The sequence below is a fragment of the Peromyscus leucopus genome, chromosome 2, assembly GCF_004664715.2.
Source record: "Peromyscus leucopus breed LL Stock chromosome 2, UCI_PerLeu_2.1, whole genome shotgun sequence".
Classification (NCBI taxonomy): domain Eukaryota; kingdom Metazoa; phylum Chordata; class Mammalia; order Rodentia; family Cricetidae; genus Peromyscus; species Peromyscus leucopus.
The window spans coordinates 126,531,327-126,554,165 of NC_051064.1; the positions used below are offsets into that span (position 1 = coordinate 126,531,327).

The window sequence follows — 22,839 nt, forward strand, 5'->3', positions numbered from 1 at the left end:
TAAGGGAGCCCCTATCCCAGACTGAGTGGTTAGAAGCAGGGTGGAAAATGAAGAGTAGTGTGAGGTGTGCAGCCAGGACCAGGCAAACACAGATCTGCGGATGAGGGAGCCTGAGTGCTGATGGGGTACAGGAATGAGGACCTCATCAAGACTGTCATAAACATGATGAGACTCAGCTCCCCCCAGGGCCAAGCCCATGGCCAGAGTTATTCTCAGGTCTGTGGATGACTATAAATTGCATTGTCTCTCTGACCCTAGGGTTTTCCCCATCTGTGCAATGGGTATGATAGGTTGAGGGCTGTGTCTTGGGCTCAATCAAGGCTTGTAGCCTACAACGTTGCCTTAGATTTTTGCTTGCTCATAGTCAGGAGGAAGCTAGGCTCCCCTGAGAACTGCCATAATTCCTCTTTCCCAGGAATGGCAGACCAGACCAGCAGTGAGCACAGAACCTGGGCAGGGAATGGAGAGGGTCAGGGTGTAGCAGGATTCTTAAAAGTTCTTATTAATAAAATCAAACCTGAGGAGAGTTATTGGAGTCCATGCTGGTAGATCAGAGAGACAGAACAAGCCACAGCTATCTCACCTTGCCGGATCCTCAGCTGGTCTTGTCTCCTCAGACTGGAGGCCTCTGAGTCCTCATCCGGAATGGCTCTCAGCTGAATTACTGCTCAAAAGCCTGAAGCTTAACCAGCCACATGCTTAACCAGCCAAAATCTTCTTGTTTCTGGTCCTCACGCCTTATATATCTTTCTTCTTTCTACCACCACTCCCTGGGATTAAAGGCTGGCTTTCTGGGATTAAAGGCGTGTGTCACCATGCTTGGCTATTTCCAATGTGGCCTTGAACTCACAGAGATCCAGAGGGATTTCTATCTCTGGAATGCTAGGATTAAAGGTGTGAGTGCCACCATATTCTAGTCTTTGTATCTAGTGGCTGTCTGTTCTCTGACCCCAGATAAATTTATTAGAGTACACAATATTTTGGGGAACACAAATGCCACCACATCAGGGCAAGTGTATGGCATCCTTTAGAGCCTCTAGTCAGGAAGCTGAGGCTTATGGCTTCTGGAAGAATGGGTTCTGGCCTCTGGAATGACCGTGACCAAGGAACATGAGGAAAGTTATCCCAGGATCTGGGAGCACTCTCGAGAGCAGTCTGAAGGCAGGCATTTGACCAGCTGTGAACTTTGTCCTACGGCTCCCAATACCAGCAGGACCTCACTATCACAGATCGGGCCCCAAAATGCCCAGGACAAACTACGGGCTTCTTCCTTGAATAGGACTCCACTGAGCTCTCCACTACACCCTGATCTGAAACTATGGCAGCCTGGAAAAAAGGCACTCCCTCTGAGCCTGCCCTCTCTGCGCCTCTCCCTGATATAACTCTGAACCAGAGTGTTTTGCAACAGGGGCTTCCCTCAGAAAGTTGCCCTGGTGAGTGGCTGGGGCGACGGCTCAGTTGGTGAGGTAGTTGCAGTCATGAGAAGCCGAGTCCAACCCCACAGAGGACCTCAGTTCAAGCCCCAGAATCCACATTTTAAAAAATACGTAAATAAATTGAACGACTCGAATGATTTTGGAAATATTGGTTTTGTGTTCCTGGAATGCATCCATATTTTCCCATTGGGAATTATACCTTGAATCACAAGGAACAGCATACGGGAGCTGTGTTCCAGAGGCAGCCAAGGTTGTCCTTCCTGTTGGCAGCCACACTTGGTGGTGTAAGAGTCTCCCAGGTGGTACTGGTTTTGAAGGCATAAAGGGGTCAGGGGAAGCAGCTGAGGCTTGGCACTGTGTGACAGGGCTAGAGTCCTTGAAGAGAGTCCAGGAGAGGCTACTGGAGAAGGTGCATTACATTTGCAGCGGAAGACGCCAGTATTTTGGATACGCCCAGTGTCATTGGAACAACCACCAAGGACAGCAACAGATAGGGAGTGGAGCCAGACTGAGGAGGTGCTTTGTGTGTGCAGCACCAGAGAGAAGAGCCTGAGAAGTGACCCGAGCCCTTTGAAGGATCCCTGAAGATGGTAAGTGGATCCCAGACATTAGCTACTGAGTTATTTACACAGTTGGAGTTTGGTTTTGCTTTGATTTCATTGTGACTGTGCCCTGGTTCTTCCCTCTTGAAGTAAGAAAGCATTTCTTTTTTCTTTTACAGGAGTCTATAGTTGAGAGGCTTCGAATCTGAAAAGATTTTGGATTTTTAAAGAGACTGGATATTTTAAAAGGACTGAACTTTTAATGTGTTTGAATTTGAAAACTGGGAGACTTTTAAAGTTATTTATGTTTTTAATGTGAGATCTTGGGAATGATAAGAAAGGGAAGGTTGTGGCCTAATAGTAATGTGTTTATGTGGCAAGTTGACAAGGGTCAGTTGTGCTGGCTAGTCTTATGTCCACTTGACACAAGGTAGAGTCATTGGAGAAGAGGGAGCCTCAGTTGAGAAAATGCCACCATACAATTGGGCTGTAGGCAAGCCTGTAGGCATTTTCTTAATTAATGATTAGTGTGTGAGGGCCTGGCTCATTGTGGGTGGTGCTATCCCTGGGCAGATGATTCTGGCAAGCTGAGCAAGCAATGGGGAGCAAGGCAGCATCCTTCCATGACTTCTGCATCGGCTCCTGCCTCCAGGTTCCTACCCGACCTGACTTCCTCCAGTGAGGGACTACAGTGTGGAAGTGTAAGTCAAATAAGCCCTTTCCTCCCCAATTTGCTTTTGGTCATGCTGTTTCACTGCAGCAATGGAAACCCTAACTAAGACGGAAATTGGTACCAGCATAGGGAGGTATTAGTGTGACAGACCTGACCGTGTTTTGGGAAGAGTTGTGTAAGGACTTGGGAACTTTGGGCTAGAAAAGTCATTGAGTGTTGAGAGCTCAGTGGGGTGTTCTGTAGGGGTAGTGCAGATGATGGAGACCGGGCTTGTGACATTTCAGAGGGAAGCAAAGACTTTACTTGGCCTTTGAGTTAAGAATCTGTGGTTCTGGTTAGTTAGGGCTGAAAAATCAGCTGTGATTAACAAGATACCCAAAACACTAAAGAGAAACCTTTGCTTTTCTGGGATGATGGATGTTGGTTGGTCAGCTGGGACTGAAGAATCAGCTGCGATTAAGAAGTGACCAGCATCATTGAGACGAAATCTTTTGGGAAGTGTTTCCTCAGGGTCAGCACACAGGCTATGGTCTAGGTAATCCAGCAATGGTTGCCTATGAACAAAAGGTCCAAGAATCCAGTAGTCATTCAGTCCATAGGACTGGATGTCTCAACTGGTCTTTACTATATACCAGAAAACCAGTGAAGGAATGGACTTTGCTAGTGAGAGTGAAAGAAAGAAGAGAGAGAGAGAGAGAGAGAGAGAGAGAGAGAGAGAGAGAGAGAGAGAGAACTTCTTCCATGTCCTTTATGTAGGCTGTCAGCAAAAGACACCCAGATTAGAATTGGGTCTTCCCACTTCAAAAAATTTAATTAAAGAAAAATCCCTCACAGTCATTTGGGTTTTAGTTAATTCCAGATATAGTCAAGTTAACAACCAAGAATAGCCTTCACAGCTGGAGAGATGGCTCATTGGTTAAAAGCATGTACTGTTCTTCCAGAGAATCCAAGTTCAACTTCAAGCTCCCATGTCAGACAGATCACAACTGCCTGTAACTCTGGTTGAAGGAGATCTGATGCCTCTGGCCTCCATAGGCACCTGCACTCTCTCTCTCTCTCTCTCACACACAGAGAGAGAGAGAGAGAGAGAGAGAGAGAGAGAGAGAGAGAGACAGAGAGAGACAGAGACAGAGAGACAGAGACAGAGAGACAGAGAGACAGAGAGAGAGTACTTTCATGGTGTGTGGTCAATAGTCTTACCCTTGGATACCAGGGATCATGACTATTTCTTCTTCCCATGATACAGAATCTGTGTCCCCTGGTCACCACCAGTTGATGTCTGTCTTGTTTGGGTTTCTGTTGCTGTGAAAAGACACCATGACCACAGCAACTCTTATAAAGAAAACATTTAATTGGGGTGGCTAATTTACAGTTTCAGAGGTTCAGTCCATTATCATCATAATGGGGAGCATGGCATCGTGCAGGCAGATGTGGTGCTGGAGAGGTGGCTGAGAGTCCTACATCTTGCAGGCAACAGAAATCAACTGAGACACTGGGCTGTATCCTGAGCATAGGTAACTTCAAAGCCTGTCCCCACAGTGACACACTTCCTTCATCAAGGCCATACCAACTCCAAGAAACCACACCTTCTAATAGTGCCACTCCCTATAAGATTTTGGGGGCCAATTACATTCAAACTACCACAGTGTCCAAGCCTTGTTAATTCTCTTTTAAATCTCAAGACCCTGCATATCTGGCTATCATATCTCTCTATATCACAATTTTTGAGACAGGGTCTCATGTAGCCCAAGGTGGCCTTGAACTCACTATGTAGTCAAGGGTGACCTTGAACTCGTGATCCTCCTTCCCACCTCCCAATCTCCCCCCCATCTCCCTCATCCACCAGAACCCAGCGGTTCTGTTACAGTTTAAGTTCCCTAGAGGACCACGTTTCTAGTGTGTAAGGACTTTGCAAAGCGGGGTGATTATTCCCTGCCGGGGAACAGAAAATCCCAACGAGGCAGTTGGGACCTGAGACTGGGTGTTTTTCTGATCTCAGGCACTGAGGCTACCACATCTTAGGAACATCCCACCGGAAACTCGCTGCAGTCTCCAGAGCCCCAGCCTTAAGACCTGACCTGGCCTCCTTCTCCCTGTCAGCTTCTCCTCCAGTTTCTCTGTGTGCAGATCTCAGGCCCTTTCCCTGCAGGTCCCCTCCTAGACTGAAGCCAGAGGCTGTCCCCGAAGGCTGCAGGTACCAGCCTCCTGGCCTGCTGGCTTGGTCCTACAAGAAGCACTGGTCGGGGACTGGAGGGTGGGAAGGAAAATAAGCCGGAGCGTACTTGGCCTCGCTCCCTCCTGGGTAGCGCCTCTGATGGCCATTATGTCCACTTCTTACCGCCAACCCTTGCTTGTCAGCGCCCCAGTGGGGCTGACAACAGTCGCAAAGCCTCGGACGCCTGCCTCCTCTCTTGTCTTTCTTGCCCACAGGTACTGATGGCTTCCAGTGGTTCCTTGAGTCTGTCTCACTGCCCCTCCCCTGTTGGCTTCTCAGCTTGTCAGTTTCCAGGGAAGCCAATGCCCTGCATTAAATTCCCTTTGTTAACATATTCTGGCTTGCATTTCCCTGCAGGCTCTTCCTTCGGTGGGGCTGAGCCACACAGAACCCCGACTCACTCCTCTCTCAAAGTTCTTGGGGGATAAGATTGTCAGAAGAGCTCACCTCTCCCTCCCATCATACAGACACACTTAGTTGTACGTGCACACACGTACACAAGTACTCCTTAGTACCAAGGAGCCCAGACTTAGAAACGAGCAGGGTCTTAGCCCCTCCGTGGAAAGGGGATATATTTTCATTTCTTCCTAAACACACACACACACACACACACACACACACACACACACACACACACACACAACACACACACAATACTGTCCCACCAGATACTGTAAGTGAAAGTCCAGCTCGCTGACTCCCTTCATGAATGCTGCCTGCTTCTCCCATCAGACAGAGAGGAGCAAGGAGGACTTGTACAGTCTCTTATCAGGGTGCTGTTCTCAGCTGAAACGCCCACGAGGTAATAATCACTGCCCCCCAAAAGAGAGCCGCTCCACCAGGCCTGGCTTGCCTCTTCTGGCCATCCTGCCTGGGCTGTAAGGAGTGGATCTTTTTTTTTTTTTTTAATTTTTTGTGCCAAAGACCTCCTTCGGTGGGGTTTCAGGTCCCAAAGAGGATGTGTGGAGTTGGGGGAGTGGGGAAGAGATGGACAGGATCTGAGGGTGAATCAAGATGGTTGCCAGCAGCGTTTAATTGAAAAAAAGAATACACTCTGATACTCTACAGTTGCTCACATGGTTAAACAGGAGGAGAGGTGGCATGGGAGCTGGGGTGTGTCATTCTGATTTCTCTGTACTTATTAACCGAACTCTTGCCCTTAATGGCCTCAGGCTCTGGATCTGAATTATAGGCATTTCATCCTTGGGATCAGGTGCGTCTAATAAATCTCTAACTTTCCTGTTCCTGGTGTAATTAGGCACAATGGAATTCCGGGTTCTGAGAAAGCAGGGATTTTTTCCAAAGAATTAGAGAGGCTACCATTGTACACATTTTCATCCTTTACCAAAGCCCGCTACAAAATTTCCCACAGGGAACAGCATAAATAGTGAGAAGCATTAAAAATGAAAGTTAAAAGGTACTGGAGAAGTGTGGTCTGCAATGTCAAAATGCTGGAACTTTGTCAAGCAGCAATGGTTTGTCAAGGCAGGGTTTCTCCGTGTAGCCCTGGCTGTCCCGGAACTCACTCTGTAGACCAGGCTGGCTTTGAACTCAGAGATCCTCCTGCCTCCCAAGTGCTGGGACCAAAGGTGAGTGCCATCGCACCTGGCTTTTTTAATTTATTCATTGTGTGTGCATGTCAGCATGTATGTGGGGGGCATCACACCATGATACGCATGTGCAGCTCTAACTCCGAGGTCAGTCGTGGCAACAGGATCCTGCTGAGCGATCTCACTGGCCCTCCTTGTCAGCTTTCTGGCTTGCTGCTCTTTCCTTATCCTAGGGTCTGCCACTGGCCCACAGAGCAGAGCTTCCAGGAGTGAGCGCTCTCTTCCAAGCTCCCCTCTGTGGGAAATTCTACCCAGAGGGCTGACCATGTGGCCCTGTTCCTCAGCCAAGGGACCCTGCCCTGTGTGACAGTGGAGCTATCCAGCTGACCACCGAGCGCAGGCATGTGTGCCTTCATTCTCTGCTCGCCGCTGTGATGTGACTAAGCTACTCAAAGTTCCTGTATGATGGCGGACCACAACATGGAATCCCAGACTGAAATAAGCCCTTTCTCCCATAAGTGGCTTTTTGTCGGAGTATTTATCACAGCAATAGAATTCTATGAAACGGGACCAAACCACCTGCTGCTCCTCCATACTTACTGTTAGGTAAGGGCGAAGCCCCGTGACTGACTGCCGCTTGCTACCTCCCAAACACCCTCCCTTTAAAGAGACCCATTCACCCTGGGAGTCACTGAAGAAGCCTGTGGACAAGCCCAGTGGCCACAGCCTCATCCCTGAACCTATGCTTGCTTGCTTTTTTTCCTCTCAGTTCCTTGTGGCCCGTTCTGACCTCCAATTCACTTACTGTGTAGCCGAGGACGGCCTTGAACTTCCCAGCCGACTGTCTCTGCCTCCTGAGAACTGGAACTATAAGCTGTCAGCACCATACACTCAGCATTCCTGGACCTCTTCTAACATGTTTGAAGGCCCCCAAAATTTACAGGATGGAAGGCTAAACCAGTGGTTCTCAACCTGTGGGTCTTGACCCCCACAGGAGTCGCATATCGCATAATTTGCATTATGATTCATAACAGTAGCAAAATTACAGTTATGAAGTAGCAACAAAAATAATTTTATGATTGGGGGTCACCACAACATGAGGAAAGGTATTCAAGGTTTGTGGCAATAGGAAGGCTGAGAACCTCTGGTCTAGGCTGTAAGTGACATACCCCTGTAAATGAAACCACTGAGTCCACCACCACTGTGGTTCTGGTCCTACCAGAGTGGAACCCACACTTCCTCACATCCTCATAACTCAACCATTGGCAGTGTGGCTGTGGGGGAGGATTCAGGGGCCAGGTTTGGGCTGTCAGCACACCTGAGTCAGGGAGTGTTCAACACCAGCCTGCCCTATTTAGGCTGGATCCTGCTGCCTGAATGGATCGGGCCACACACCCTGGCTGCTCTCTGGAACATAGTTAAGAAGTAATCTGGGCTGTAACTTGGTACCTGACTCTTCCATGCTCTTTGTTATGTCCTAGGCTACGTTGATTAAATGACTTGATATGACCAGGGCAGTGGTGACGCACACCTTTAATCCCAGCATGCAGGAGGCAGATGCAAGCGGATCTCTGTATTCAAGACCAGCCTGGTCTACAGAGCAAGTTCCAGGACAGTCAAGAATACACAGAAAAAACCCTGTCTTGAAAAACAAACAAACAAAAAGGACATGATGTGAGGCTTCCTGCCAGCCCCAAAACTTACAAAAGTCTGACACATCTTTGTCCCTGGGATTGCTCTGAGGCTGTTCTGAGAAGGCATGTCCTCCTCGGGGTTGCTATTGCAAAACACTGTGACCAAGAAGCAAGCTGGAGAGGAAAGGGTTTATTTGGCTTATACTTCTCCATTGCTGCCCATCACTGAAGGAAGTCAAGGACAGGAACTCAAGCAGGGCAGGAACCTGGAGGCAGGAGCTGATGCAGAGGTCATGGAGGGGTGCTGCTTACTGGCTTGTTCCCCGTGACTTGTTCAACCTGCTTTTTTTTTTTTTTTTTTTTTTTTTTTTTTTTTTTGAGGCAGGGTTTCTCTGTGTAGCTTTGGAGTCTGTCCTGAAACTCACTCTGTAGACCAGACTGGCCTTGAACTCACAGAGATCTGCTTGCCTTTGCCTCCCAAGTGCAGGGATCAAAGGCGTGTGCCACCATGCCCAACTTCAGCCTGCTTTCTTATAGAACCCAGGACCACTAGCCCAGGGATAACATCGAGCACCATGGGCTAGGCCCTCTCCCATTGACCACTAATTGAGAAAATACCTTACAGCTGGATCTCACAGAGGTATTTTCTCAAATGAGGCTCCTCCGTCTTGATGTCTCTAGTTTGTGTCAAGTTGAGACAGAACCAACCAGTACAAAGTGCCTCTGCTTTCCCCATCATCTTCTCATGGCAGCTGTCTTTCTCTCTCCCTCTGTTTTTCTCACTTAAAGAAAAAGATGTATTTGTATTCTTTTTATTTATATATATGTGTTTGCCTATGTGAGTGAATGCTACATGTGTACAGGTGCCCACAGAGGCAGGAAGAGGGCCCTGGATCCCCTGGAGCTGGATTACAGATAGTTGTAAGGAATCTAAGCTGAGTGCTAGGAATCGAACCCAGGTCCTCTGCATGAGCAATGCATGCTCTTAGCCTCTGAGCCACCTCTCCAGCCTTTATTCTCACCCTTAAAGCTTCTCTCCTGGTCCTAAAAGGAAGCCTCTCCTTCCCTTTAAGGTCCCATTGTGAGCCAGGCGGCAGTGTCGCACGCCTTTAATCCCAGCACTTGGGAGACAGAGGCAGGTGGATCCCAGTGAGTTCGAGGCCAGCCTGGTCTACAGAGTGAGATCCAGGACAGCCAGGACTGTTACACAGAGAAAACCTCCCATTGTGTTTGATTCTTCACACAGTGGTAGCATTTTCTGTCCGATGCTCTTCCTCCACCTTGAGGTTAGATCATGGCCTCGAGGCCCTTTCTACAGTAAGCCTTTCCTGAAGGCAATTGTGTGTCAGCTTCCTTGTCCCAGACAGACCACGGCTGCTTTATCATCCTTTCTTTTATTGTATTTAACAGGGAGCAGCTGGATGTCTGTTACCTGGCCCCACCTGGAGCAGGCTGGCCTTGCTACATTCCCTCACCTTACCCTTCAGCATTCCCCGGGCAGAACCAGCCCCACCCACAGCTCTCCCGGATGCCAGCCTCCATCAAGCTAGCCTCAGAAGGCTGGGGCCACTCCAAATGCTGTCCTGGCAGTGGGAACCACAGGTGACACTTGGGTTAGGAAAGGGTGGGGACAATTCCACCTCTCACTAGAACAGCTGGTGGATGGTAGTGCAGGACCAAAGTAACTCGGGAGGCTTTATAGGAAACGCATCAGGCTGTTGGCTCCACAGACCTGCCCAGGACTCTGTGATGTGATGTGAAGAAAAGCAAACGTCAAACTGCCCTCATCAAATAGGGCAGCCCCTATAAAATGGGCACTCGTAAAGTGTGCCATTCTTTCCGAGGGGCCCAGTAAAGACACACATCAGAACTATCTATCACTCCTCCAGCTTCCCTCCCCTCCACTTCCTCTCATCCAGGACCACTGGTGCTTAGCTTCCCAGATCAGACAAGATCATCAAAGTCAGGGTGGCTTGATACGGAGCCTCCCTCGTGCCCTCCTCTCCTTAACTCCCCTCCTACGGCCTAGGACCCCTGAGTGCGAATCAGAGGTTCTTCTCTACCTGTCCCTTCCGAGCCTGGTCCAAGGCTTGTCCTTTGCCTTCCCTCGTGGTACCCTTCGTCTTGAAGGAGATTTTTACTTTATGAGGTCAAACTTAACTGCTCTCCTCAATGGCCCTCGAGTTTTCAGCCTTGTTCAAAAAGGATGTCTCTGTCCCTAAAGACATTTTTCAGGAAGTGTTACTCAGGGTACTGAGAACTTTCTGGAGGTTGCTGGAACCTCTCATGGAGCAGAGATGATGCTGATTTCTTTTCTTTTTCTTTTTTCTTTTTCTTTTTTTTTTTTTTTTTTTTTTTTTTTTTTTTTTTTTTTTTTTTTTTTTTTTTGAGACAGTTTTAATCCATAGTCCTGGCTGGACTGGAACTCACTATGTAGACCAAGTTGGTCTTGAATTCATAGAGAACTGCCTGTCTCTGCCTCCCAAGCACTGGGATTAAAGGCATGTGCTAATTGATTTGTTTGCTGAAGCAAAATGGATGGATGCTTTTCTATTCTTTTTTTCTTTTTTCTTTTCTTTTCTTTTCTTTTCTATGGGAAACAGAAGGGTTCTGAGCTCTGGGGTTATTTCTGGGCCTTGGTTTCCCCAGCAAGCTCAGGGTCCTTCTGTGTTCCGTGGCCAGCCCACACTCCCCACCCCACCTCACACTGCCCTCCTTGCTCAGGTCCGCATAGCTCTTTTTCTTCTGTCCTGTGTCCCTTCTGGGAACTCCCAGCCTCTGCCCAGCAAGGACTTCTGTTATTTTGTTTCTCGCAGGTCACCTGTTAGAAAATGTCTGCTTTCTCGGTACCAGGGCCTCACCCACCGGGACTCCCAGCAGCTTGCTTCACTTCTCCAAGGAGGCCTTGCCCTGGGCACTAGCCTGAGCAGCGCTGCAGCTGCTCTTCTGGACCATCATCAGGCTCTCGAGAACTTGCAGCAGGGCAGAGCCAATGCCAAGTACAGGGAATGGCACTCAAGCCTCTACTTGTTCCTTACCCCCAGTCACATGAGGCCCAGCGGGAGTCCCAGGGCTTCAAGGGACATGGGGCAGGGAGGGGATCTCCTTCAGAGTTCCCACTCGCGCTCCCCTCTGTACACCCTGTGCCAGGAGCTGTGGGTTCCTTTCTCCTTTCTGTCCCACACTTCTAATTGACTCCCTGGCTGGCCCCTGGCCCCTGCGCCCCTGCCCCGCCCCCCAGTCCTCTGGCTCCCGCTCCCCAGTCCTCTGCCCCCCCCCTTCAGTCTCCTGGCTCCCAGCCCCAAGACAGCCTTGTGCTTGCCCCAAGCACCCCAAGGCAGTGCTTGTTTAGGTCACCTGCTCCAACCAGAAGCCTTCTCCACCTCTGTCCCCCTTGGCTTTCCTTCAAGTTCCTATGAACCTAATTTACATATGTACTAAGACGGGTGTGTGTGCATGCGTATGTACACAGCACAGCTGGCATAGGTTCCTAGCCCATCAGCTGTACAGAGGGACATCACTAGACTCTTGCATGTGAGCCCTGAGGCAGAGTTGGGTTTGCACTGAGGCAGCCAGGCTCTCCCCAGCATCCCTTGCAGCTTGGATGGACCACAGTGTTGTTACAGATTTAGAACTTAAAACCATTTTTCCCCTTAGAAGGCTGTGAGACGGCGTAACAAGAAGACAGATTGACTCTGTCAGCAGATTCTGGTGCTCAAGAGAGAAAATAACCACGGGTTGCCTGCAGATGCTGTGATGGATCCTGAAATTCAGCTCTGAGCTTCCTGGAAGGCAGGGTGAAAAGGAAAACACTAAGCTCCGAGATTCTTCTTACCAGAAAGGGGAAGCTGATCAGTTCCTTCCCGGTGACAGATACTTCCAGGAACTCATTTGCATGGGTGGCATAATAAAACCTTCTGAACAGCTAGCAGCAAGATGGGACATAGCCAAGGAGCAGAAAGATGGGAGGTCCTGAGGGAGCTTGTGTTTGCCCCTAGCTCAGAAAACTGGCAATGTCCAAATGTCTCAGCTTGGCTGGATCTTGTCTTTCTCTTTTGAAAGGTCTTAGATTTGTGGTTCAAGAGGGACATCGAGGCAGATTGCCCTTTGAGGAAGAGACTTATTAGAAGAGTTACTCATGACACAGAAAGATCCAATGATGGAGGTTCTGAGAACTCAGGTCACGTGACAGAGGGGGGGGGGGGCAGAGTGAAAGATTCCAGGCCACGTGCCTGATGAGTAGCACATAGTATTTACAGTCAGGCTGTGTCTGCTTCCCAGGTGGCAGGGGGAGGGGAGGGAAGGGAGGGGCAGGGAGGAGCAAGGAGGGGGGAGAATGGGGAGGATGTTTTGCATTTCCAGGAAGAAATATGTGACCTTGAGAATATGGGGAAAGCAAGGGGCCCTGTGTAGTTAATGTCCCTTCCCAGAAGGCCTCTGATAGCTTAGATTCTGGTACCCGGCGGTATCAGTCTGCCTCCTGCCTCAGTCTGCCTAATGCTGGTATTTTAGGCCAACCATCCCAACCAAACTTCTGGTTCAGGGAGAGACCCTGTCTCGAGACAATCAGGCAGAGATAGAGGATGATGCCCAAGGTCCTGCTCTAGGCTCTGAAAACTCATTTGGGTGCTCATATCCATATACTCACATAGGTGTATGAGCATGCAAGAACACATGCACATGAACACACACACAAATGACATATGCTGAGAACAAAGAAATAGGTTCACTGTCATATTTGACATGATGGGTAAAGCAGGAGAGTGCTGAAGCTCAAGGAATGATCCAGGGCTGAGGTTATTGCTCAGTGGAATACTTGCCTAGCATATGTGAGACTCTGTGTTCAATCCCCAATACATACATACATATACACTTCCATATATATATATGGAATAAAAGCCCCAGAAAGAGACTAGAGAGAGAAAGGGAGGAGTGGTTTGAAGATACGACCACTGAGAACTTTCCAGAACTAATGAAAAGACACTTGGGAGTACTCCAGCATCAACAAGATCAATAAGGGAAACACACGGTCACTGTGGTGAGGCTGCACACCCCCCAAAGACATAGGTCTTCACGGCTAGACAGCAGGGGCCACCTACGTTCACAGGCCTCCGGGAAGAGCAGCGGCGAGCCAGAGACAGGCGTCCTCGAAGCCAGCAAGAAGGGTACTCACCGCCAGACTTCCAACTTGGTAAAACTGCCATGCAAGGCTGAGGGTGAGGCAGAGACACCAGGACTACTGACCCGGTAAAGAAAACAGCAACTCTTTAGAAACAGAACCTTTGGAGAGCGTGCAAAACAGAAAATGATCCCAGAAGGAAGAAGGGGTGTGGCAAAAAGAGCTTTGGGCAAAGAAACTAAGAAAGGTGTGCCTAAATCTGCACAAACGGATGAGGTCAGGATAACTGTGGGGGCAGAGAGAACTAGAATATTGAGGAAAGTATAATAACGCCAATCTGCAGCAGAGTCAGGACTCCTATGCAGATAGGACTGAATTTCCCAGGCAAACCCCTGGGGCCAGCAAGGTGGCTCTGTAGAAAAGCCACACCAGCCTGACAGCCTGGGTTCCCCTCTCATCGTGGAACCCAGAGCAGAAAGAGCGAGCCAGCTCTCAAACGTGGTCACCTAACCTCTGCATGTATGCTATGGCCTGCACATACATACACACATAATAACAAGTCAAAATCATTTTTAAAAGCAATCATTATAAAGTACAGACTGAGGGCTTGGGGATTTAGCTCAGTGGTAGAGCACTTGCCTAGGAAGTGCAAGGCCCTGGGTTCGGTCCTCAGCTCCAGAAAAAAAAAAAAAAAGAAAAGAAATACAGACTGAGGCATATGCATCCAAGGCAGCAAAGGGAGGAGGAGAGAACAGCATGAGAAAATTAACAAACCCAATAAATCCAGCTGGAGGAAGAGCAAGAGAGGAGAGGAAGAATGCACAGGGGGAGGAAAATGAGATAATAAAAACAAGTCAGAGTGCATCGATCATCACAAGCCACATAAGAATTCTAAATGTGCCCTTTCAAAGACGTGTTGTTGGGTGGGATTTTAAAATTCACCTCTTCTCTGTGTACATCAAACACATAAAGAGACAGGTTGAAGACCGTCAGAATGCCAGGCAAAAGAGTGCTGGGGCCAGGTCCGGCCACACACACCTATAATCCCAGCACCTGGAAGGCAGAGGCTGGTGAGTTCATGGCCAGCCTGGTCTACATCATAAGTTCCAGGCCAGCCAGGGCTACACAGTAGTCCTGTCTCAAGAATTCCAAACAAAACAGCAACAAAAAGGCAATGATGGACTCCCGGTACGGGTTTTGCTGCTTACCTCTGCATGATTTTCCATGGCCAAGCAGCCAGCCTATTAGTCAGGGGGATCCAACCATGTATCTCTCAAAGCTTGATGGAAGCCTATGAAATATCATTACAGACTGAACATCCCAGCAAGCACTGTGTCTCCTCATCCCACTCCACTTCTGCCAATGGAATCCAGGACAGTTAGGTGAGCACTCTACTGCTGAGAGACAGCCCCAAGCTCTTTTTACATTAGTCACGTACTAGAAAGGCTATCAGGCAAGTCTCATTCCACAGACCCAGGCTCCCTCACTACAATGCGTCTCGAAGACTCAGATCAATGTAAATCCACACACCTGTTGCTGGCAAAGCTTTCCTTTAAGCAATTCGTAAGTCGGAGAAGAAATCATAACGGAAATCTAAGCCAAGTGACAATGAGGAGTCAGCAAGAGAGCACAGTAGTGAAGCCATTTGCCACCAAGTCCCAAGCTTAATGGCCCCAAAGCCACCTAGTGGAAGAAAAGAACTGACTCTCGAGTTGTCCTCTGACCTCGGTGCATGTGCGCGCCGCGCGCACGCACACACACACACACACACACACACAGAGAGAGAGAGAGAGAGAGAGAGAGAGAGAGAGAAATTAATGTAGTTTATTTTTCCCCTTTTCTTTTTTAACTAAAAAAAAAAGTTAATGACAGTGAAAATAATTGCCTGTCATGCTGGCCCTGGTCACACACACCTTTAATCCTAGCACTCGGGAGACAGGCAGATCTCTGTGAGTGCAAGGCCACACACAAATCCAATTCTAGGATAGCCAGGGCTACATGATAGAGTTACTCTGTTTGAAAAAAGAAAGAACGAAAGAAAAACAAGCAGGGAGGTGGTGGCACACACCTTTAATGCCAGCACTTGGGAGGCAGAGGCAGGCAGATCTCTGAGTTCGAGGCCAGCCTGGCCCACAGAACTAGTTCTAGGACAGCCAAGACTGCACAAAGAAACCCTGTCTCAAGAGAAAAACGAGAACTGTAAGGCGCATAGGTGGAAATTTTGAAAGTTGATCAGGGTCGGGGTTTGTGTGGCTGCAGTTCAGTTGGTAGAATGCTGGCCTAGCATGTGCCAGCTCCTCAGCCCAGCATAAACCAGGTTCCATGATCCACACCAGTAATCCCAGCACTCAGGAAGTGGAGGCACAGAGCTGCAGGATTAGAAATTCAAGCTCACTAGAAGGTAGTGGTGCATGCCTTTAGTACCTGCACTCAGAGGCAGAGGCAGGCAGATCTCTGTGAGTTCAAGGCCAGCCTGATCTACAAATCGAGTTCCAGGACAGCCAGGGCTACACAGAGAAACCCTGCCTCAGAAAACCAAAGAGAGAGAGAGAGAGAGAGAGAGAGAGAGAGAGAGAGAGAGAGAGAGAGAGATTCAAGGTCATCCTCAGTGACATAGCAAGTTGGATGTCTAGGCTACATGAGACCCAGTTTCAAACAACAACAAAGGTTGATCTTGTATGAGCAGAGAGCATTAACAGTAGCCAGGCATGGTGGCACACATCTGTAATCCCAGCACTCAGGAGGATGGAGAGTTTGAGGCCAGCCTGAGCTACACAGTGAGACTTGGTTGGGGGACAAAAGTAGCAGTGGTTATTAGCATAGTCTGGAGCAGGTAGGCAGAAGAGAGTAGAGAATGTGGACGGTGAGACAAGAACAGGGAGAGCAGGATTGCGCTCTAGGACTCTGGCGTAGTAGGGCAACTGTGGCTAACAATGATCTACTGTCTATTTTAAAATAGCTGGAAGGGAGGACTTTGAACTGCTCCCAACACAAAGAAACAATAAGCTCTAAGGAGACAGATATGCTAATTAACCTGATTCGGTCATTACACATTCTATACATGTATCAAAATATCACTCTGTACCCATAAATATGCAAAATTGTAGCCAATTAAAATTAAATTAAAAACTTAAGAAAGCACCACAGTAGACCATTTAACAAAATACAGAGCCTTGAAGGTTCAGTCAAAAAATTAATAAGCTAAGCCCCCAACTTAAGGAGTTACACATTTCTTAAAAATAGAATGAGCCCAAAGGAAGTAATAAGCAAGCTAAGAAGAGAAAAATCATTAAATCAAAGCACAAAACGCAATATGAAAAATAAAATCAACAAGGTCAGAAATCGGTCTCTCACAAAAACTAATAAAAAGACAAACCTCTGGTAAAATTGATTAAGAGAGAGAGAGAGACCCAAGAACAGTTATTAAAAATAGAGAAGCAGCTTAGGATCCAGGAGAGATTAGGAAGCCAGAAAGCCAGAACGTGACCGGCTCATTCCAGCTGACACAGGCTCATCCAGGCCCAGCCCAGTCCCCTGAAACAGCATAACTCTGACTCCAAGTAGGAACGAGCAGACTATAAGATGGGAAAATCTAGAAAGCAGACACATAAGCTAATGCAAAGAATAACCTGAGGGGCTGGAGAGATGACTCAGAGGTTAGGAGCCCTGGCTGCTCTTCTAGAGGACCCAGGTTCAATTCCCAGCACCATATGGAAGTTCATAGCTGTCTATAACTCCTGTTCCAGGGGATCCAACACCTTCACCCAGACATACATGTAGGCAAAACACCAATGTACATATACTACAAATAAATACATTTTAAAAAAAAAAAAAGAATAACTTGAAGCCAGTATCCACATGATGAGTACCCTAGAACTGTTGAGATGCCTTCCCCCCCCCACCTCCACCCCCAGATACTGGGGATCAAATCCAAGGCCTCAGCAATGCTAGACAATGTTATGCTCAGCCCTGCTTGTCACTTTTTGACACAGGGTCTCTCTAAGTTGCCTATGCTAGCCTTGAACTCACAATCCTGCAGCCTCAGCCTCCTGAGTAGTGGGGCCTATGCCCTGGCTTCACCAGGCCTTGCCAGGATGTCTTAATATTTTGAGTTTGTAAGTGAACTCATCTCATTTAGAGACTCAATGAGAAAGAATACATTATCCTTCTCTCTCTCTCTCTCTCTCTCTCTCTCTCTCTCTTCTCTCTCTCTCTCTTTTTTAACTTTATAACAAATTGACAATTTGTAATCTCAAGCGTTTATGTAGTGCAAAGTGATGTTATGCTTTAGGAACACAATCGAGCTAATTAGCATATTCATCACTTCAAATACCACTGTTTGTGGTGAGAACATTTGAAATTTGCTCTCTTAGCTATTTTGAAATGTGTAATACACTATTATTAGTATCTTTTTAATAAATACAGAAGTATTTGATATGATTTAACACTTGTGATTTTTTTAAAATCATGAATGGAAAATTAAGAGGAGAAACTTAACAATAAAAGATTGTATCTACTCAAAACCTCTAGAAAATTTGGGGTTTTTCATTACCTTTATTTTTAGTGTGTGTGTGTGTGTGTGTGTGTGTGTGTGTGTGTGTGTGTGCTCTAGCTTGCGTGCGCTCGCCTAGGCGTATATATGTGCTGGCGACCAGAGATCACTGTCAAGTGTCTTCTATAGCTCTCTCTACCTTACTTTTAGAAGCAAGTTCTCTCACTGAGCCTAGAGTTCACTGCTTGAGTGAATGGCTGGCCAGCAAGTTCCAGAGATCCACTCCTACAACCAGCCCTAGGGCTGCAGATGTGTGCTGTGCCATAACCCAGCCCTAGGATTACAGATGTGTGCCAGCCATCACATCGTATTTTACATGGGTGCGAAGGATCCAAATCCAGGTTCTCGTGCTTGTGAGTAGACACTTTACTGAATACGTCATCTTCTTAGCCACATAAATAATATTTTTTTTTTTTTTTTTTTAACTCTCCAATTCCAGAACTCCTCATAAGAGTGGGCTGGGTGGGGGCGTGGACACGGGAACAAAAAAAACGGGGCATGGCATGCACTTACAGCCCCAGTACTGGGAAGAGGAAAGGCAGATCCCTGAAGCTCTAGCCAACCAGCTCAGCCTAATAGGCAAGCTCCAGGCCAATGAGAGACCCCATCTCAAAAACAGGGCAGGGGTTAGGGAGACGGCTCAGCACTTGCAGTTAAGAGCTCTTCCTGCTCTTCCAGAGAATCCTTTCAGTCCCCAGCATGCACACAGAAGTTCACAGCTATGTGTAGCTCCAGTTCCATGGGATCTGATGCCCTCTTCTGGCCTCCTCAAGAGCCAGGCACCCACGTGGTGCACAGACATACATGCAGGCAAAACACTCACACACTAAAATAAAATAAAATAATTAAGAAATAAAAATTCACCACTAGGCTGTGATGTTGCACGCCTTTAATCCCAGCACTCAGGAGGCAGAGGCAGGTGCATCTTTGTGAGTTCAAGACCAGCCTGGTCTACAGAGTGAATTCCAGGACAGCCAGGGCCACACAGAGAAACCCTGTCTCAAAAACCCAAAAACCAGGCAGGGCTGGGGAGATGGCTCATCAGTTAAGAGCATTGACTGCTTTTCCAGAGAACCCAGGTTTGATTCCCAGCATCCACATGGCAGCTCACAACTGTCTGTGACTCCAGTTCCAGGGGATCTGACACCCTCACACAGACATATACGGAGGGAAAAACACCAATGCATATAAAATAAAAATAGATAAATAATAAAAAAAAAAAAAGTAGCCGGCGGTGGCGCACGCCTTAATCCAGCCTTGGAGCAGAGCAGCGATCCTGTGAGTTCGAGCAGCCTGGCTACAATGAGTCCAGGAAAGGCAAAGCTACATAGAGAAACCGTGTCTCGAAAAAAAAAAAAAAAAAAAAAAAAAAAAAAGTAAAAAAATGTACATGGCTCCAAAGGAATGACACCCCAGTTTGTCCTCCAGCCTCGTATGCACACACACACACACACACACACACACACACACACACACACACCATGTCCATACCACACATGTACACACACACAGGTCACACACACAAATCCTTCACTGAAAAGGCAGACTTGAGTTCCTCTAAACTGATAACGTCAATGGGACTCCACCAAAACCACAGCAGAACTTCTATGGGTCTAGACAAGTGAACTCTAAAATGCCTTGAAAAAGCAAAGACAGAAGTCGACAGCACTGGAAAAGGGGGAAAGGTGGGGGGGGGGATTTCTCCTACCAGATATCCCAACAGGGAAAAGCGAAATCGTTGGGACAGATGGCATGCATACCAGAGGGTCCCATGGATCTCTGGAGCAGAATGGGGCCTCAGAGAAACCACCGACACGTGAGGACTTGATCTGGGGCACGGATAGAGACAGGACATGGATCCTGCAGAAAGGAGGAGGATTTGATAAATGAATAGGTGTGTATCCACAGATAGAAACATTCAATAGGGAACTTTCCAAAAGCCCTAAAATGCTTGTTCCAGGTGGATCTGAAACTTAAATACCAGAGGCAACACTTGCAGATTTGTAGAGGAAAGTATAGTTAGTTATGATGTCACAGGCTGAGGCAAGAGGATTGTGAGTTCAAGACTAGCTTGGGCAACACAGGGAAATCTTATTACAAAACAAGCAAATCAACAACAAAATATAAGGACAGGTATGGCGATGTAAATCTGTAATCCCAGCATTCAGGGGGCTGAGACTGAAGGAGTAAGGTGAGTTCAAGGTTAACCAGGACTACATACTGAGATCTTGCCTCAAACACAAACAAATACAACAGTATAAATATATGTATGTATAAAATGTGTGTGTGTGTGTGTGTGTGTGTGTGTGTGTGTGTGTGTGTGTGAAACATCTCTATGACCTAAGAAAAGAAATGGTTTCTTCAACAAGATGTAAAGCTGTGAGGCCAGTTAATAATAATAAGCCAGCTGGCTTAGCAGTTAATAGCATGCACTGCTCTTCCAGAGGACCTGTGTTGGGTTCCCAGTGCAGGTGTCAGGCAAATCCAGTGCCTTCTTCTGGCCCCCATGTACAAGCGCATTCATGTGCACATACTCACACATAGACACACATATAGTTAAAACTAAACTAAATCTTTTATTTTAGGAAAAAGAAGAAAGAAAAAGAAAATCACCAGCTAAGGGTATAGCTCAGAGGTAGAGTGCTTAGCTGGCATGCAAAGAAAGACCCAGCATTCAATTCTCAATCACCATCCATCAATAAGACAAAAAGCATCTACCATAAAGAAAATATTCATATTGGGTAGTGGTGGCGCATGCCTTTAATCTCCAGCATTCTGGAGGCAGAGGCAGGTGGGTCTCTATGAGCTTTAGGCTAGCCTGGTCTACAGTGTGAGTTGCAGGACAACGGGGGCTGCTACACAGAGAAACCCCGTCTTGAAAAGCACACAACAGAAGAAATGTAACAAAAGAAAGTTACTTCAGATTACTTTCTTATAAACATTAAAAGAGAGAAGGAGGAACAGGAGGAGGAGGAGGAAGAGGGAGGAGGAGGAGGAGGAGAAAACATTCAGTAGTTCAATTACATTAAAATTTAGACCTTTTCAGCATCAAGGCATCCTAAAGAAAATGAAGAGACAAGCCGCTGACTGGACACAGTTACTTAGACACACTCTACTGATGGCCCCAAGGAGACCATGAACAACAGACATGAACAGGCATTTCTCAAAAGTGGAACCTGAAAGACCAATTAATGTCACAAAAGATCAATTCCACTGATAAAACGAAAACAACATGAGATTGTCTGCCCCCTAATTTGGCAGAATGAAGACAGTTTCCCACCAAGGGCTGGTAGGATCCAGGCAGCAGATATTCCTTCACTCAGCAAGCTAGGCTATGAATTAGCACAAACATTCGGGGAAACAAAACAGTACCATTTGTAAATCTGAATATTTTGATTACTCTGCCAGTGATGCTAAAGAAACTTATAACCGTAAGGACCGTAAAACATGGCCAAGAATGTCAATAGTGTAATTCCAGCACAGAGACAGGAGGATCACCAGACTGAGGCCAGCTTGGTCTCTGTAGCTAAATCCTGTGTCAGTTGTGCAAGGGGCACAACTCTGATTCCATCACCTGGAAGTCTAAGAGAGGAAGATCTAGAGTTCAAGACCAGGGCTGGAGAGATGGGTCAGCGGTTAAGAACAAAGAGGATCTGGGTTCAATTCCCAAAACCCACAAGGTGGCTCACAACCATCTGTAACTTCAATCCCAGGGAACGATGTCCACTTTTGGCCTCTGCAAGCATGCATGTGGTGTGCATACATACATGCAGGCAAAGCACCCATGATCATAAAATAAAATGGAAAGAGAGAGAGAGTTCCAGACCCTCCTAGATTCACAGCAAGATCCTGCCACACTCTGCTTCCACCTAAAAAAAAATCTCAAAGGCCAATAGCAAAAAAAAAAAAAAAAAAAAAAAAAAAAAAAAAGGATAAAACTAATAGACACATATTGGACTGTGCAGAAGAGGGAAATAGATAAGCTTTGTCAAGAAATTTAGTTATACCAGACAGTGGTGGCACACACCTTTGGCCAGCCTGGCCTACAGAGTGAGTTCTGGACACCCAAGGCTACACAGAGAAACCCTGAAACCTTGTCTTGAAAAAATAGTTATAGATGTCATCAGCTTTTTTTCACAATGTGTAAATCAGGGCAGCCTCCAGGCTACAAATGGAACCAGAGCTCCCACTGAGCGTACTGACAGGGAAGAGCAGGAAAGAAACCAGTCTGTTAGTGTCGGATTACTTCAGATTACTTTCTTTCTTTCTTTTTTTCGAGACAGGGTTTCTCTGTGTAGCTTTGTGCCTTTTCCTGGAACTCACTTGGTAGCCCAGGCTGGCTTGGAACTCACAGAGATCCGCCTGGTTGTGCCTCCCGAGTGCTGGGCAGATTACTTTCTTATAAATGTCAAAAAAGATGCTTTCTTTTAAATATTTTCTCATAAAACAGTTTTGTTGCAATATAATTCTCTTATCATACAATTTACCCTTCTAAAGTAGTCATAGAGCTGTATTCTCAACTCCCCCAAAAGAGATGACAGAGGGCAGAGAGATGATGTGGGGCAAAAACACTTGCTGCACAAGCCTGACAACCTGCCATTGGTCCCTGGAACAGTGTGTGTGTGTGTGTGTGTGTGTGTGTGTGTGTGTGTGTGTGTGTGTATACCTCAGATCTCTTGTATCCTGGGCAATCACTCACTGAACTGAACTATATCTCTAGCTCTGTTCTTTTTTTTTTTTTTTTTTTTTTTTTTTTGCTATTCACCCAGTGAGATCCAGGTTCAGTAGGAGACTCTGTCTCAAGGGAATACAGTAGAGAGTGATAGAGGATACCCAACACCCTGCTCTGGCTTCTAATGTGTGTATATAAATGCACAAATATACACACATGTGTGCACACATGCACACACACACACACCATATAAAAAAATAAAGGAAGGGCTAGAGAGATGACTCAGATGTTCTTGCAGAGGACCTGGGTTCAGTTCCCAGCACCATGTCAGGTGGCTGACAACTACCTATAACTCCAATTCCAGGGGACCCACTTCAGATATGAGGCTGAGAATCAGGAAGAACACCAACCATATTTCTGGTTTCTGTCATACCTAGAGCTTGGGG

General features: G+C 47.1%; 1 long non-coding RNA gene across 2 annotated transcripts; it reads left to right on the forward strand.

Annotated features, from left to right (window-relative positions):
• Positions 1-1,445: 1,445 nt before the first annotated feature.
• Positions 1,446-12,239, forward strand: LOC119087363. 2 transcript variants are annotated; one of them, XR_005090774.1, is made up of 3 exons: positions 1,446-2,026; positions 9,461-9,652; positions 11,708-12,239. It is a non-coding gene; the product is annotated as an uncharacterized LOC119087363 (long non-coding RNA). The 2 variants fall into 2 exon arrangements; XR_005090773.1 differs by lacking the exon at positions 1,446-2,026 and adding an exon at positions 2,642-2,679.
• Positions 12,240-22,839: the final 10,600 nt, after the last annotated feature.